Source organism: Pseudorca crassidens, chromosome 1 (genome assembly GCF_039906515.1).
Source record: "Pseudorca crassidens isolate mPseCra1 chromosome 1, mPseCra1.hap1, whole genome shotgun sequence".
Lineage (NCBI taxonomy): Eukaryota > Metazoa > Chordata > Mammalia > Artiodactyla > Delphinidae > Pseudorca > Pseudorca crassidens.
The window spans coordinates 102,196,673-102,212,917 of record NC_090296.1 but is presented as its reverse complement, the minus strand read 5'-3'; positions in this window follow the sequence as shown (position 1 = coordinate 102,212,917).

Genomic DNA, 16,245 nt, shown 5'->3' with positions numbered 1-16,245 from the left:
TTGAAGATTCTCCCAACAAAAACACAATGGTGTGGTTGACACTGTGATATATGACCCAGATCCCCCTTCTGCTGATGGCAGTCAGCCTCAGCTGCAGAGAACTGCCTGCTTCAAGGTCATACCCCTTCCTAGGACCATGCTTCCTCTGACTGATCACAGAGGATAAAGGTCTGACCATCTTGACCCAGACAATTCCAGACAACTCTGAAGGGCCAGACTAGCTCTAGCATTCCTCACAGAATATGTCATAGTATGACTATGTCACTGTAAACATGTATAATGTATGAAGATGAAGTTATATGAACAGAACAGTGAGTTAGTGTTCCTAATAGCTACAATATAAGTTTGGTCAAGAAATTATATTCCTGTCTCAGAGGTGGTTTCCCTTCTGACTCCAACATCTATCTACTTTCCCTATGTCACCTGCTTCCTGATAATTCACCAAAAGGAACAAAATTTTTCTTCATCACAATAATGATAACTTACCTTTGCCAAGGAAAACAGGTGGACACAAACAATCAATATTTAAGAGACATTGGTTTTAGATGGAAGCTTGATTGCCTGATGAGGAAGAGCTAAGTAATTCACTCAGGAAAGAGATCCAAGGGGTCCTTCTACCAATCCCCTCTCCATCTACCTGGCATGACAGGGCTCAAGAGCAATGAATTCCAGGTCCTAACATACTTGCCAAGGACTGGAGATGTCATACCCAGGGAGGCTGGATCTCACTTTTGTGTTGTGGCACCAGGTTGTATATCACACTAGGTAATCACAGGACTTGACAAGCCCTCATGACCATCATTAAGAGAAAAGGCATGCAGCTTGTTATAAGTTTGTCTCAATTTCAAGACCCATGTTAGGAGATAAAGCTGAATTCCAGTGAATGAGTTGTGAATTACCCTGTGAATGTGGGCTGTGAAGGCAGCCAAAGCAGATTATTCTTGCCTATTAAGTGGATTTATCACATGTTCAATTGTGTAATTACTTTTTAAAAAAATCCATTTTCCCTACTTTATTGTCATGAAGATACAAAGGGGACATTTTGGATAAAGAAATCATTATCTAGGTGAGGGAATAACAACTCTTCCCCTTGTAAAGTTGAGCTTTTATATCCATTAAGTGGTTCAAAGAAAGGATCAGTAACTGGAGGCTGCTCACTCCCTGCCCCTTCACTTAGAGGAAAATAGTGTTAGTCTTATAAAGAGATTGCTAAATAGATGACACCTTTAGAAGGACAATGAGAAAGCTCCATGGACCCAGAAAACTTTTGTCAAAGCACTTGTCACAGTGCCTGAAATTCCACCATTAGTAAATCACTCCTTTGAGTCAGGTCTTGAAATTTTTCTGATACTCAGAACTCCACCCAATTAATATTCCATTAATGCAGTGGGGTGTGTGGCAGGGGGAGGGACTAAAATCTTAAGCCATCTGCAGTTACAACCTAAAGAACTGGGACACCAGAAGGAGCAAGGAATTGGCAAGAAAAACATTGAATGGACATAGGGCAAGTGACACAGAATAACCAACAGGCGCAATATATAGTTCATACAGTCCAATTTTCATAGATGAGAAAATTGAGTTTGTAGAATATCACTTTCTAAAGTTTTTCTCAGACAGTAGTTGCCCAGGATCTAATGTGCTGTCCTCAGGATTTTGAGGCCAAATAAATTTGGGAAATCTTAGAACAAACAAGTTTCTACCTTGCAGGGCTCATTAGTGCTGATGTACATTGTAAATCTTGGGGTAGAGAGAAGGAAAGAAAATATAGGATCACACATTCCTACAAAATTGCTTAGCATCTTCCAAGACTAAGTGCTATAGAAATGATTCTCTAGAAAGATGAAATGGCTTGCCCATGGCAGATGTAAAACTAGAAGCCAGCTTTTCTCTCCTAGTTCAATTATTTTTCTACTGTACTGTGTTCCGATTCCATTATCTTGCTTTGGGTAAGTCCACAGCATAAAAAGAAATGCTCAGAGGGACGTCCCTGGTGGCACAGTAGTTAAGAATCTGCCTGACAATGCAGGGGACACGGGTTCGATGCCTGGTCCTGCAAGATCCCACATGCTGCGGAGCAACTAAGCCCATGCGCCACAACTACTGAGCCTGCGCTCTAGGGCCCACAAGCCACAACTACTGAACCCGCATGCCACAACTACTGAAGCCTGTGCGCCTAGAGCCCATGCTCTGCAACAAGAGAAACCACAGCAATGAGAAGCCCGCGCACCGCAAGGAAGAGTAGCCACCGCTCACCGCAACTAGAGAAAGCCCATGCGCAATAACAAAGACCCAACGCAGCCAAAAATAAATAAATAAATTTCTTTTTTTAAAAAAAGAAATGCTCAGAGACTCAGAGACGGGCAAAAAAATACTCTGTTCAAAACAAAACAACAAAAGCCACACCTGCATGAACATGAATGTACTCACTGGACTGTAGTGTTCACTGCTCACTCTCTCAAGGACTTTGATGATGAAATAGATGAATCAGCCAGAACATCAGGGTGGCCTCCTTCCTCCATTTTTCTATCTCATCCCTTCACAGTGGTCTACTGGTAGAGAAGAGCAATACCTGGGGAAAAAAACAAGAAGTGGCTTAACCCAAATTGGAATACTTGAGATTCTCTTCCTTAAAGCACACCTAGGACGCCCTTAGCTCTCCCAAAGGAGCCCAGGCTAAGGCCTAGGTTTTTGTGCTTCTTCCAGGAGGGCATTATCAATCAAATTAGCAGACATCCCAAAATGATAAAAACGATAACAATGGAATCATTACAAGAATATGAGAAGCATGAGAACTATGAAAGAAAGGCAACAAATGGATGGATTAACTTGTATCAGAAGAAGGAAAATTCATGGAACAGAATATGAAGTTAAAATATACATTATTAATAATCTCAGAGAGATTAAGAAGACTATAAGAAACACGAAGCAAGAAAAGATAAAGAACCAATTTAACTTTTGATATAAATGTATACTTTCTAGGAGAGAGCATGCAACATATGAGTTGGCAGCAAAACTTAAACCAGCAAAATAAAATTTAACCAATACACTAGTTGATAGAAAATGGGTATGTGAGCGGAAGTTGAAAAATAAAAGCAAAATAAAACAAAAGAAAGTATAGCAAATAGAAAACATGAAACCACATTGCCAAAATAAAAAAACAATGGTTATTGTAAATGTAAATAATTTAGACTCACCAATCAAAAGTCAAAATTTAAAGAATATATATTATCTTTAAAAGGAATTTAGAACATATATGACAAAGAAAGTTGAAATAAAGCAAAATATATATAGTAAACAAATATAAACCAAAAGAAGACCAAAATAGCTACTTTTTTTTTTTTTTTCCAGTACGCAGGCCTCTCACTGTTGTGGCCTCTCCAGTTGTGGAGCACAGGCTCCGGACGCGCAGGCTCAGCGGCCATGGCTCACGGGCCCAGCCACTCCATGGCATGTGGGATCTTCCCGGACCGGGGCACGAACCCACATCCCCTGCATCAGCAGGCGGACTCCCAACCACTGCGCCACCAGGGAAGGAAGCCCCCCAAATAGCTACTTTTCATTTCAGACAAATAGAGTTAGTATGAACAAATATCATCAGGAACAAAGATGCTCATTATATAGTGGTAAAGGAATAATATAACAAGAATGTATAACAATCATGAGTAAATATATACTCAATAATATAGCTTTTTTAAAAACATAAATTTATTTATTTATTTTTGACTGAGTTGGGTCTTCGTTGCTGTGCACAGGCTTTCTCTGGTTGCTGCGAGTGGGGGTACTCTTCATTGCAGTGCACGGGCTTCTCACTAAGGTGGCTTCTCTTGTTATGGAGCATGGGCTCTAGGCGTGTGGGCTTCAGTAGTTGTGGCATGCGGGCTCAGTAGTTGTGGCTCACGGGCTTCGTTGCTCCACGGCACGTGGAATCTTCTCAGACCAGGGCTCGAACCCGTGTTCCCTGCATTAGCAGGCGGATTCTTAATCACTGTGCCACCAGGCAAGTCCAGTATAGCTTAAAATATAGACAAAACAATTGATAGAACTGCAGGGAGAAAAAGATAACTTGCTCCTCTCAGGAACTGATGGATCAAAGATTAAATAAAATGATAAATAATTTTGTTCTAAATATATAAACTTTATAGCCAAAGGGCATAGAATAAACTTTCACTAAGAGCATATATAAAAATTCACAAAAATTGATCATGCACAGTAAGTCCCCTACATATGAACCTTCAAGTTTCGAACTTTCAAAGATGCTAACATGCGTTCGCACGTCCAGTCACGTAAGTTAGTTCACGTGTCTGGCATACATTGTCACGTGCATGCATCCTTTACAAGTAGTTGTGCTTTTGTGTAATTTACTGTACAGTACTGTACAGAGTACAGTAGTACAGTATCTTTATTTCAAGCCCAGGATGTCTGGGAGCAAGTGTAAAAGCAGCAGTCATGTAGCTGGAACTGCTAAGAAGCGCCAAGCTATAATGATAGAATTGGAGGCCCAGAGAAAGGACTAAGAGAGATAAGAGGAACAGGAAGTAACTAAAGAACTGAAGAGATTCACAACACAGGAAACGGCAAGGGGATTTTCTTTATTTGAGGAGGCACGGTTAGTTTCTGAGGCACAGGACCCCAACGTAGAATGGTACATGAAGGTTGCAGCAGCCATTCAGAATGCAATCCAGTGCTACCATGTCATCTACAACGAGAAAAAAAGAGCTACTACCCAGACATCACCAGACTGTTTTTTCAAGACGATAGACAGAATTGAATCTAGCAAGGAACCAGAACCTGTGCCATCAATGTCAGGCATGAGTGAAATTGCAGCTTGCTTTCCGTCTCCTATTGCTGACTATCCTTCAGCTCCACCACCTCCCACCTCCTCTCCCTCCTCCAGTCAGTAACTCTTCTTTCCTGTTCACTCGATGCCAGCCCCTGTATGCAGGTGTTGTACTGTACTACTGTACTTTTCAAGGTACTGTACTGTAAGATTAAAAATGTGTTCTTTACTTTTTGTGCTTGTTTCTTTATGTGTTATTTGTGTGTAAAGTATTATAAACCTATTACAGTACAGTACTATATAGCTGATTGTGTTAGTTGGGTACGTAGGCTACCTTTGTTGGACTTATGAACAAATTGGACTTAACACGCTCTTGGAACAGAACTCTTTCATATGTTGGGGACTTACTGCATTAAGTCACAAAGAAAACTTCAATAAATTCTGAAGATGGGCATCATATACAATGTGGTTTTGTCTACAATGCAATAAAACATTTATAACAAAATAATACATTAATTTTTTATGTCTAGAAATCTAAATACGTATTGTCAAATGATCCCTAGAATTAAGAGGAAATTACCAGGGAAATTATGAGGTACATAAAAACATTAAATGCAAAATTGTATGGCTTGCAGTTAGAGTAATACTGTAAGAGAGATTTACAGTCTTAATTATATTTACATAAAAGCTAGAAGGAATTAAAATAAATGAGAACCATTTAACATAAAAATCTAGAGAAAAGCAACAGAATAAACTCAGAAAAACAAGAAAAATAGAAATAGTAAAGAAAAGGTTAAAAATCAGTGAAATAAAGAACAACACTGTCAATAAAACTGTAAAGGTCATTAGCAAATCCCCCAAAATGGTTCACTGAAAAGACTAATAAGAGGGATAAGATGCTGGCAAAATTGATCTAGAAAAGAGAAAGATAGAAAGAAGTAGAAAAGAACAGATATTTTAAACAGAAACAAAGAATGTTATTAGCAAATGCACTCTAGAAAATTTGACAACCTGGAGGAGATGGATAAATTTCTATTAAATTATAAAATATCAACATTAGGACAGGAGGACATAAAACACATGGAATTGCCAATAAAGAACTTGAAATTAGCCATCAGGATCTTCCCTCTACCACCACCCCTCCCATATAGAAAGGATCTGACAGGTGATTTTACAAGTGTGTTATAACAAAGCAAATAATCTTTACCTTACACAAGTTTTTTTTAATAGAAAATAGAAAGAGGAAGTTATATAGCTCATTTTATGAATACTGCTTTTATGCTATAACCAAGAAAGAGCTGTAAATAAAAAGGAAAACGTATACACCAATTTCACTTGTACAAATAGACGCCAAAACCTAAAGAAAAATTAGTTGATTAAATCATCAGTGTATTATTTGTAACATATCATAATTAAATATAATTTATTCCTTCTAGGTTCAACATCAAAAATCTATCAATTTACTACATTAATGAACCAAAAAAAAAAATTTACAGCAATGCCCACCATTAGTTACAGCTCAACCAAGTACTGCTGGTTCCTGGCCAATTCAATAGCAAGAGAAAGAAAGAAATGATGCAAGACTTGGGAGGAAATAGATAAAATTTTCACCTGCAGGTGATATAATTATCTGTATAGAAACCCAACAGAATAAACTACCAAAACTCAACAGAATAAACTACTAAAATAGAATGTCCATCCAGACCGCTGGATATAAGTTGAGTATATAAACATCAAAAACTTCCCTCTACATCAGCAATAACTAATTAGAAAATGCAAAAGAAAATAAGCTACCTAAGTAACCATTACAGTGACGAATCAGGAATTAACCTAACTGAGAATGCACAAAAGAAAATCTGAATAAAAGAAGAGATATACCATAGTAATGAATAAGATAATTTCACATTATAATATTTAGATTTAAAATTTTAACGTAATTGCAATCAATATTCCAAAAGAATAAAAAGAGAAGGTATAGAAATGAAAAGCTGTATCTGAAATTTGCATAGAAAAATAAATATCTACAAATAACCAAGAAATTTTTGAAAAACAAGAGCAAGGGGCTGAAACAGATCTAATCAGATATTAGAGCAAATGCACAATTTTAGCATTATATCAGAATAGTGTTGCTGCAAAAAGACAAAGAAAATTGTCTTAAAAGAATGAAGAGCTCAGAAATAGAGCCATATCTGTATGGAAACTTGCAATTGTTAGAAAGTGCACCAAAAAACAATGGGGAACAGATGGACTCTTTAGTAAAAACAATTGGAATAACTGGCTTACTTTATTAAAAAAAATATAAAGTTAGTTCACTGCTTTAGAGGACAGACAAAAATAAACTCCATATGGAGTGAAACCCTAAATGATAAAGACAAAATAGTAAAGTAGAAGAAAATATAGGAGAATACCCAACAAAACAAGAACAGAACCATGAAGGGAGAAATTGCTGGACTAACTACATGGAAACTGAAGATTTTTGTTCATACTTTGATATATTTAACAGATGACTGACAGAAAAATCTTACAGTGTCTAAAATTTGGAATAGACAACAAACAAGAACAAATAAGACTCTCTCCCCTGAAAGAAAATAGGGAACTGTATAGAAAAATGGGTACAGTAAATGTTTGTTTTACGGAAGGATGCTCTACATCACCAATAATCAGAGAAATGCAAATTAAAAGAAAAATATCATTTTAAACCCATTAGGCTGACAAACATTAGAAAATAGGAAATGGAAAGCCTCATACACTCTGCTGGGAATATAAAACTGGTGCAGACACAACTCAGAGAGAGACATCCATTTAATCAGTGAAAGTTTTGGTTGAGTGCCTATTAGGAGAAGAGCCTTCCTCTTGGATTTAGGAAGGTAGCACTAAACTGGACAGACAAGAAGCCTACGTTCTATATCTTCACTGTCCAATAAAGTAGTCACTAGATACAGGTGACTGTGGAGCACTTGAAATGTGACTGGTCTGAATTGAGACATTCTCTAAGTATAAAATACACATGAAAGACCTAGTACAAAAATTAATGTGGCAGAAAAGTCAATTGAAAACTCTAGTACCCATTCATGATAAAAACTCTCAGTAAACTAGGAACAGAAAGGAACTTCCTCAATTTGATGAAAACTATCTACAAAAACGTACAGTTAACATACTAAATGGCAAGAAACTTGAAGCTTTCACACTAAGATCAGGTCCAAGGAAAGGATGTCTCCTCTCACAACTGCTTTACAACATCATACTGGAAGTCCTTGCTAATGCAGTAAGGCTAGAAAATGAATTAAAAATATATAGGGCTTCCCTGGTGGCACAGTGGTTGAGAGTCCGCCTGCCGATGCAGGGGACACGGGTTCGTGCCCTGGTCCGGGAAGATCCCACATGCTGCGGAGCGGCTGGGCCCGTAAGCCATGTCTGTTAAGCCTGCACGTCCGGAGCCTGTGCTCCGCAACGGGAGAGGCCACAACAGTGAGAGGCCCACGTACCGCAAAAAAAAAAAAAAAAAAAAAAAAAAAAAAAAAAATATATATATATATATATATATATATATATACAGATTGGGAAAAAAACATAAAACTGTCTCCATTCATAGATGACGTAAACTACGTAGAAAATTCAAAAGAATCAACAAAAATATTGTGAAACTGATAAGCAGTTAACAGCAAGGTTGCAGAATAAAAGGTTAATATACAAAAACTGTTTACTTTCCTATATAATAACAATAAACAAGTGGAGTTTGATATTAGAAACACAATATCATTTACATTGGCATCCAAAAATTGAAATAGTATAAATCTAACAAAATAGGTATAAGACCTATATGAGAAAAACTACAAAACTCTGATGGGCAAAACCAAAGAATAACTAAATAAATGGAGAGATAGTATATTCCAAATTCATAAATAGGAAGACTCAATATTGTCAAGATATCAGTTCTTCCAAACCTAATCGATAGATTCAGTGTAATCCTAATCAAAGTCCCAGGAGTTATTTTATGGATAGCTACAAACTGGTTCTAAAGTTTATATGAAAAGGCAAAAGACTAAGTTTAGACAACACAATATTGAAGAAGAAGAACAAAGTTGGAGTACTGACATTATTCAACTTCAAGATCTACTATAAAAGTATAGTAATCACTGACTATGTGGTACTGGCAAAAGAATAGACAAATAGATCAATGAAACAGAATAGAGAACACAGAAATGGACCCCCATAAATACAGTCAAATGACCTTTGACAAAGGCACAAAGACAATAATGGAGCAAAGATAGTCTCTTCAAATGGTGCTGGAACAACTGGATGTCCACAAGCAAAAAAAAAAAAAAAAAATCTAGACAGATATTATACTGTTCACCAAAATTAACTCAAAATGGATCATAGATTTAAATGGAAAACACAAAACTATAAAATTCCTACAGGATAACATAGGAGAAAACCCAGATGTACTAGGGTATAATAATCCCTGTTTAGGTCATATTAATAACTGTTTCATAGGCACAACCTACGAAATAAATAATTGATAAGGTATACACAAAACTAAACTCAAAATGGATTAAAGACCTAAATGTAAGGCCAGACACCAACAAACTCTTAGACGAAAACATAGGCAGAACACTCTATGACATAAATCACAGCAAGATCCTTGTTGACCCACCTCCTAGAGAAATGAAAATAAAAACAAAAATAAACAAATGGGACCTAATGAAACTTAAAAGCTTTTGCACAGCAAAGGAAACCATAAACAAGACCAAAAGACAACCCTCAGAATGGGAGAAAATATTTGCAAACAAAGCAACTGACAAAGGATTAATCTCCAAAACATATATGCAGCTCAATATCAAAAAAACAACTCAATCCAAAAGTGGGCAGAAGACCTAAACAGACATTTCTCCAAAGAAGATATACAGATTGCCAACAAACACATGAAAGGATGCTCAACATCATTAATCATTAGAGAAATGCAAATCAAAACTACAATGAGATATCATCTCACACCGGTCTGAATGGCCATCATCAAAAAATCTACAAACAATAAACACTGGAGAGGGTGTGGAGAAAAGGGAACCCTCTTGCACTGTTGGTGGGAATGTAAACTGATACAGCCACTATGGAGAACAATATGGAGGTTCCTTAAAAAACTAAAAATAGAATTACCATATGACCCAGTGATCCCACTACTGGGTATATACCCTGAGAAAACTATAACTCAAAAAGAGTCATGTACCAAAATGTTCATTGCAGCTCTATTTACAATAGCCAGGACATGGAAGCAACCTAAGTGTCCATCAACAGATGAATGGATAAAGAAGATGTGGCACATATATACAATGGAATATTACTCAGCCATAAAAAGGAATGAAACTGAGTTATTTGTAGTGAGGTGGGTGGACATAGAGACTGTCATACAGAGTGAAGTAAGTCAGAAAGAAAAACAAATACCGTATGCTAACACATATATATGGAATCTAAAAAAAAAAAAAAAGAAAGAAAATGGTCAGAAGAACCTAGGGGCAAGATGGGAATAAAGATGCAGACCTACTAGAGAATGGACTTGAGGACATGGGGACGGGGAAGGGTAAGCTGGGACAAAGTGAGAGAGTGGCATGGACATATATACACTACCAAAAGTAAAATAGATAGCTAGTGGGAAGCAGCCGTATAGCACAGGGCGATCAGCTCAGGGCTTTGTGACCACCTAGAGGGGTGGGATAAGGAGGGTGGGAAGGAGGGAGATGCAAGAAGTTAGAGATAGAGGGACATACATATATGTATAACTAATTCACTTTGTTATAAAGCAGAAACTAACACACCATTGTAAAGCAATTATACTCCAATAAAGATGTTAAAAATAAATAAAGATGTTTTAAAAAGAAAATAAATAATAAATTACAAAAAATAATAATTGATAAGGTGAACTTCATTAAAATTTAAAATATCCATTCTTTGAAGGACAGGATCAAGAGAATGAGAAGACAATGAGAATGAGAAGCCACAGACTGGGGGAAAATATTTGCAAAAGAATGCATCTGATAAAAGACTGTTATCCAAAATATCCAAAGAACACTTAAAACCCAACAATAAGAAAACAACCCAATTTTAAAATGAGCAAAAGACCTTAAAAGACACTTTGCCAAAGAAGATATACAAATGGCAACTAAGCATATGAAAATATGCTTGACATCACAAGTTATGAGGGAAATGCAAATTAAAATAACTAGATACACTACAGACCTATTAGAGTGGCCAAAATCCAGAACACTGACAACACCTAATGCTGACAAGGATGTAGAGCAACAGAACTCTCGTTCACTGCTGGTGGCAATGCAAAAGTGGCACAGCCACTTTAGAAGACATTTTGGTAGCTTTTCACAAAACTAAATATTCTCTTACCATATGATCCAGCAATCATGTCTCTTGGTATTTACCCTAAGAAGCTGAAAGCTTATGTTCACACAAACAGCCTCACACAGATGTTTATAGCAGCACTATTCATAACTGCCAAAACTTGCAAGCAACCAAGATGTCTTTCAGTAAGTGAATGGATAAATAAACTGTGGTACATCCAGACAATGGAATATTACGCAGTGCTAAAAAGAAATGGGCTATCAAGCCATGAAAACACATGGAAGAAACTTAAATGCATATTTCTAAGTGAAAGAAGCCAGTCCAAAAAGGCTACATACTATATGATTTCAACTACATGACATTCTAGAAAAGGCAAACTACAGAGACAATAAAAAGATCAATGATTGCTGGGATTAGCAGGGGGTGGGAGGGAGAGAAATGAATAGGCAGAATACAGAGGATCTTACGTACTTCTTAAAATTTATACACAAAACAGTACTATATATAATACTATATGTAAATAAACATAGTTTATGTGGTTGTGGAATGGTATGGGATTTAATATTGGGGATAATTAATAGGAGAAATAAATTATAAAATAAAATAAAAAACAAGAGAGCCTTGCATGGGTTAAATGCCATGAATTCTATATAATATAATCAACTCCATTCCATGACCTTTAGTCATAACAAGAAAATTAAAAATTACAAAGTCCAGTAAAATGTCTGTAGACCGATGTACTATTTGAAATCATTGAATTCACCAATATTTAATATGTACAAGTTATATACCCTGCCATGTGCCCAAAATATGTAAGACATCTATGAGATGATTCCTTCACTCGAGATGCTTCCAGTCTGCCTGAGTCAAAAAAAACCCCTACTCTCATGAAATGGTGGAGGGCGAAGTGAGACAGAATTTAGTTATGAACTATGTGGTACATGCAAGAAAAGAAAAAGTAATGTGCAAATATGCAAAGAAGACAATAGACAGATGGGCTAGAGCAAGAAGATTTGAGAATGTGGTGGAATTTGAACTTGACTTCAAAGGATAAGAGGTGTTTGGACTGATGGAGAGAAAGAGGCATTCCCAGGACACAGTTAACCTGCAAAGTTGAGGGAAGGTCACCTCAGTGGAATAAAAGAGTACTGTCCTCAACTTGTAAAAGCAAGATGAACATCAGAGTAAGTGACAACCAAAATATTAGTTATTCAAGCTAAAAATATGAATGTTCTAATACCTATTCTAGCCATTAGATTATGCACCATCCCTATAGCATGCACTGCTCCAGTTAACAAATGTTCTCAAAAAGTGAATAGAATGAGATAATGCAGGTTTTCAGAGTACTTTGCTTAATGCCAGGGCAGAGTTTATGCACTGGAAGAATCTGGCTTGTTAAGTGATGAGGATATTCAGTAATTTGCATTTTGAGATATGGTATAGATCTTTACTAAAGAGGGAACCTGCAAAGCAGGGGGACTGTATAGTACTTAGTGAAACATTTAAGGCCATCCATAATCTGCCCCCAGTTAACTCTTTATGAACCTCTCCCCAATCCCTTTCATGCCCAGACTTCTGCCAAACCAAGCACTTTATCCTCCATGCACTTTCATATTTGGCACTTTCCTACCCCAGGCCCTCAGCTGTACTCTTCCTGCATTTGAAATATCTTCTGCTCCATCTTCACTTGACAAAACTCAGTGTATATCAGGACCATGTGTGAATTCTTTTATTTCCATAAAAACATTATAGAAAGTCCAGGCAGAAGGAAAACCCTCTCTGAGCTTTCAAAACACCGAACATTCTGTTCTGTGATTATACTGGCTCGTAGGAATCCTACTGTTAGAATGCATTAAGACCAAGATTGTCTGATTGGAAAAATATGATTGTTCTTACTAGTAGTAAATCAAAATAGCGCATACACTGAGTCCCACTGACCAAAATTTATCTTGTGCCGTTTGTACCTTGTCTTAGATTTACTAATGCATATTCTCCCAAGTATTTTCAGGTTTCCATATTGCTCCCCAGAATTTGTCCTATACACGTTTACTTTACATATATCTCATCAGAAAACACATACAGTTTGGTGTCCTGCTTTTTTTCAGTATGTACATACCATAAATTTTCCTTATTTCTAAATATTTTCTTAGTTAATTTAATATCTCCACAATTCTTCATTATGTTGACATGCGGTCATCACTTTAAAAAAATCCCTGTTTGTGATCATTTAGTTTAGACAAATAATTCTTTTCCTTCCTTCCCCCTGAAGTCCTGTAACAATATATTCTTATTAACTCTATACAGACTAAAATAAGCAAGTTTTAAATAATCATGCTAGTCTTCCAGTAGCATTCACTGTTCCAAGTCATAATTAGTAGAACAAGGAATCATGATAATCTATTCTTTGCCATTTTGATAAATTGCCCCATTTCCCACTTACCAAGATGCCCAAATAAATAGACAACAAAGTTCCTTCACGGAAGCTCAGTAACTCATAGAGATCAGGAAATGAATAATCCTACATGTCTTCATACATCTGTATTTTCAGCAAGGATACTCTTGGGAAACATTCCTTGTCCATGGCTCTCTTCAGGGCTTTCCATAGGCAAGTGCAGTTTACTTGGACAAAATTCTACCTCTTAATTCTCTAAATGGAGAAAATGGACCATTAGCCCTTTTACACTGGCTAAATTAGCAACTACCAGCAGGTAAACAGCCTATCACAGCAACACTGTTCCAAGCTTGAGTGTCATTTGCAAAGGTGGAGCCCTTCACAGAGAAATCTCTGTTTTATTAGCATAAAGAAGTCTAAAGAGCACTGGCCAGGGCCAAAAGGCCCTCCATGGTCCCCAGGGATCACTGTTGATTTATGAGCTCCCACACATTCACCTATGACACCACAATTCATTCCTGTGTAAAATACTCTATTATTATACCACCCAAGTATAAGGTCAGAAAATACCAAATGGAATACAATTTAAGCCAGGTAGGGAGAATAAGTAGTTGTATAAAAAGCCCCAATGCCAAAATAAATTAAGCCAGAGAACTAATCTGAAGAGGAGAAGTAACCAAATGAACAAAGTGGGAAACACTAGTGTGCTTTTTTTTTTTTTTTTTTTTTTGCGGTATGCGGGCCTCTCACTGTTGTGGCCTTTCCCGTTTTGGAGCACAGGCTCCGGACGAGCAGGCTCAGCGGCCATGGCTCACGGACCCAGCCGCTCCGCGGCATGTGGGATTTTCCCGGACCGGGACACGAACCCGTGTCCCCTGCATCGGCAGGCGGACTCTCAACCACTGCACCACCAGGGAAGCCCCTAGTGTGCATTTTTTAAGTGTCGGTTCCTAGGTGCTTGCAGATCAGACCCCACGCCTGGTCAGAGGCATCCACCAGCACAGTGGGGAGGAAAGAGCATGAACTCTGGGAGCAGGAACCCAAGGTGCTAAATGTTGTTCCTCCGTTTTGAAGCCATAGGACCTCAGGCAAATTACTTAACCATTTTGAACCTTATCTAAAATTTCTGAATGGCTTCCCAGGGTTGGGAGAATTAAATTAAAACGTCTACCTCCTGGCACAGAGTAGGCATTTACACTGCCAGCTTGAAGATGCACCCCACACCCACCCTATGGACACATGGAACCTTTATACACATTAATCTTCTCGGTTAAGCTCCAGGCAAACCCTGCCAGCTTGGTCTTCTGGTCTGGGAGACCTTCATCCCTGTGTGCATGTCTACTTCCATCCATTTTATATAGCCTTTAAAGTCTAGTTTCCTGAGTTTTCGTGGAGACAAACAACCAGTCCTTTGTACCAGAGTTCCCCAACCCCAGGGCTGCAGACTGGTACCAGTCCGTGGCGTGTTAGGAACCGGGCCACACAGCAGGAGGTGAGCAGCGGTCTAGCAAGTGAAGCTTCATCTGCCGCTCCCCATTGCTCCCCATTGCTCTCATTACCACCTGAACCAACGCCCCCGCCCCTGCCACCAGTCCGTGGAAAAATTGTCTTCCACGAAACCAGTCCCTGGTACCAAAAAAGGTTGGGGATCGCTGCTTTATACCATCTATGTCTTTACACTTTGGTATAAAGCAAAAACTTTGAATCTACCTCAGGATTAGTATACATATTTGTTTAACTTTCTACCATTTACTTTTTTGTGTTGTGGCAAAATCACCTTGACTATATATAGTGTTTATGTGTTGTGTGTGTATCATAAATATATATATTTAACCTTTGTTTATTGTTGCACTTAGGAAGAAACACTGTTATGTGGGAAGCTAATACTTTTCCCTTTTTTGAAAAACAGGTTAAGAGAATTGTTGTTCAAGAAATTGAGAAGTGTTTGAGGGAGGGAAGGACTGGGAGTGTGGGATTAGCAGAGGTAAGCTATTATATGTACGATGGATAAACAACAAGGTCCTACTGTATAGCACAGAGAACTGTATTCAATCTCCTGTGATAAACCGTAATGGAAAAGAATATTAAAAAAAAGAATGCCTCTGTGTAGAACTGAGTCACTTTGCTGTGCAGCAGAGATGGGCACAACATTGTAAATCAACTCTACTTCAATAAAAAAAAAATTAAAAAAACAAAGAAATTGAAAACTGTTGACAATTAGGATTTTCGTTCCTTTAGAGTTTCAGTTTCAGAAGGTAAGCACCTTTGGTTTAGCTGTTGCCAGCAAGCCTCCTCTTATGTGTTGCATAGTGTTACAGGTGAATTGGAGCAAGTGAAAGTCTGTGTATCCCTCATGCCACTCAAAGTCCTTGTGCAGAAGAGGGGAGAAAGAAACAGTATTTGAGGAGGAAGAGGTAAAATGTCTACTTTTCCATATAAAAGCCCTAATATCTGCCTTTAAACTTCAAAATAGCTTCTGTCTAGAGCCCTATCTTCTCACTCACCACTTTTTCTCAGAAACAGCTACTCCTTCTCTAGATCAGAATGAATGCTGCTGCCTGTTCTGAGAATTCATTCACTCCTAGCCCTCACAGGACTATTTTTCTTGAATTTTTTACAAATGTTTGAGTAGAAGATAGGAGATCCCATCCAAATATAACTTTCTATGACTCCATGGACTTGTGACATCAATTATGACCCCTCCAGCCAGTATCTTAATTCTCTTCCACTT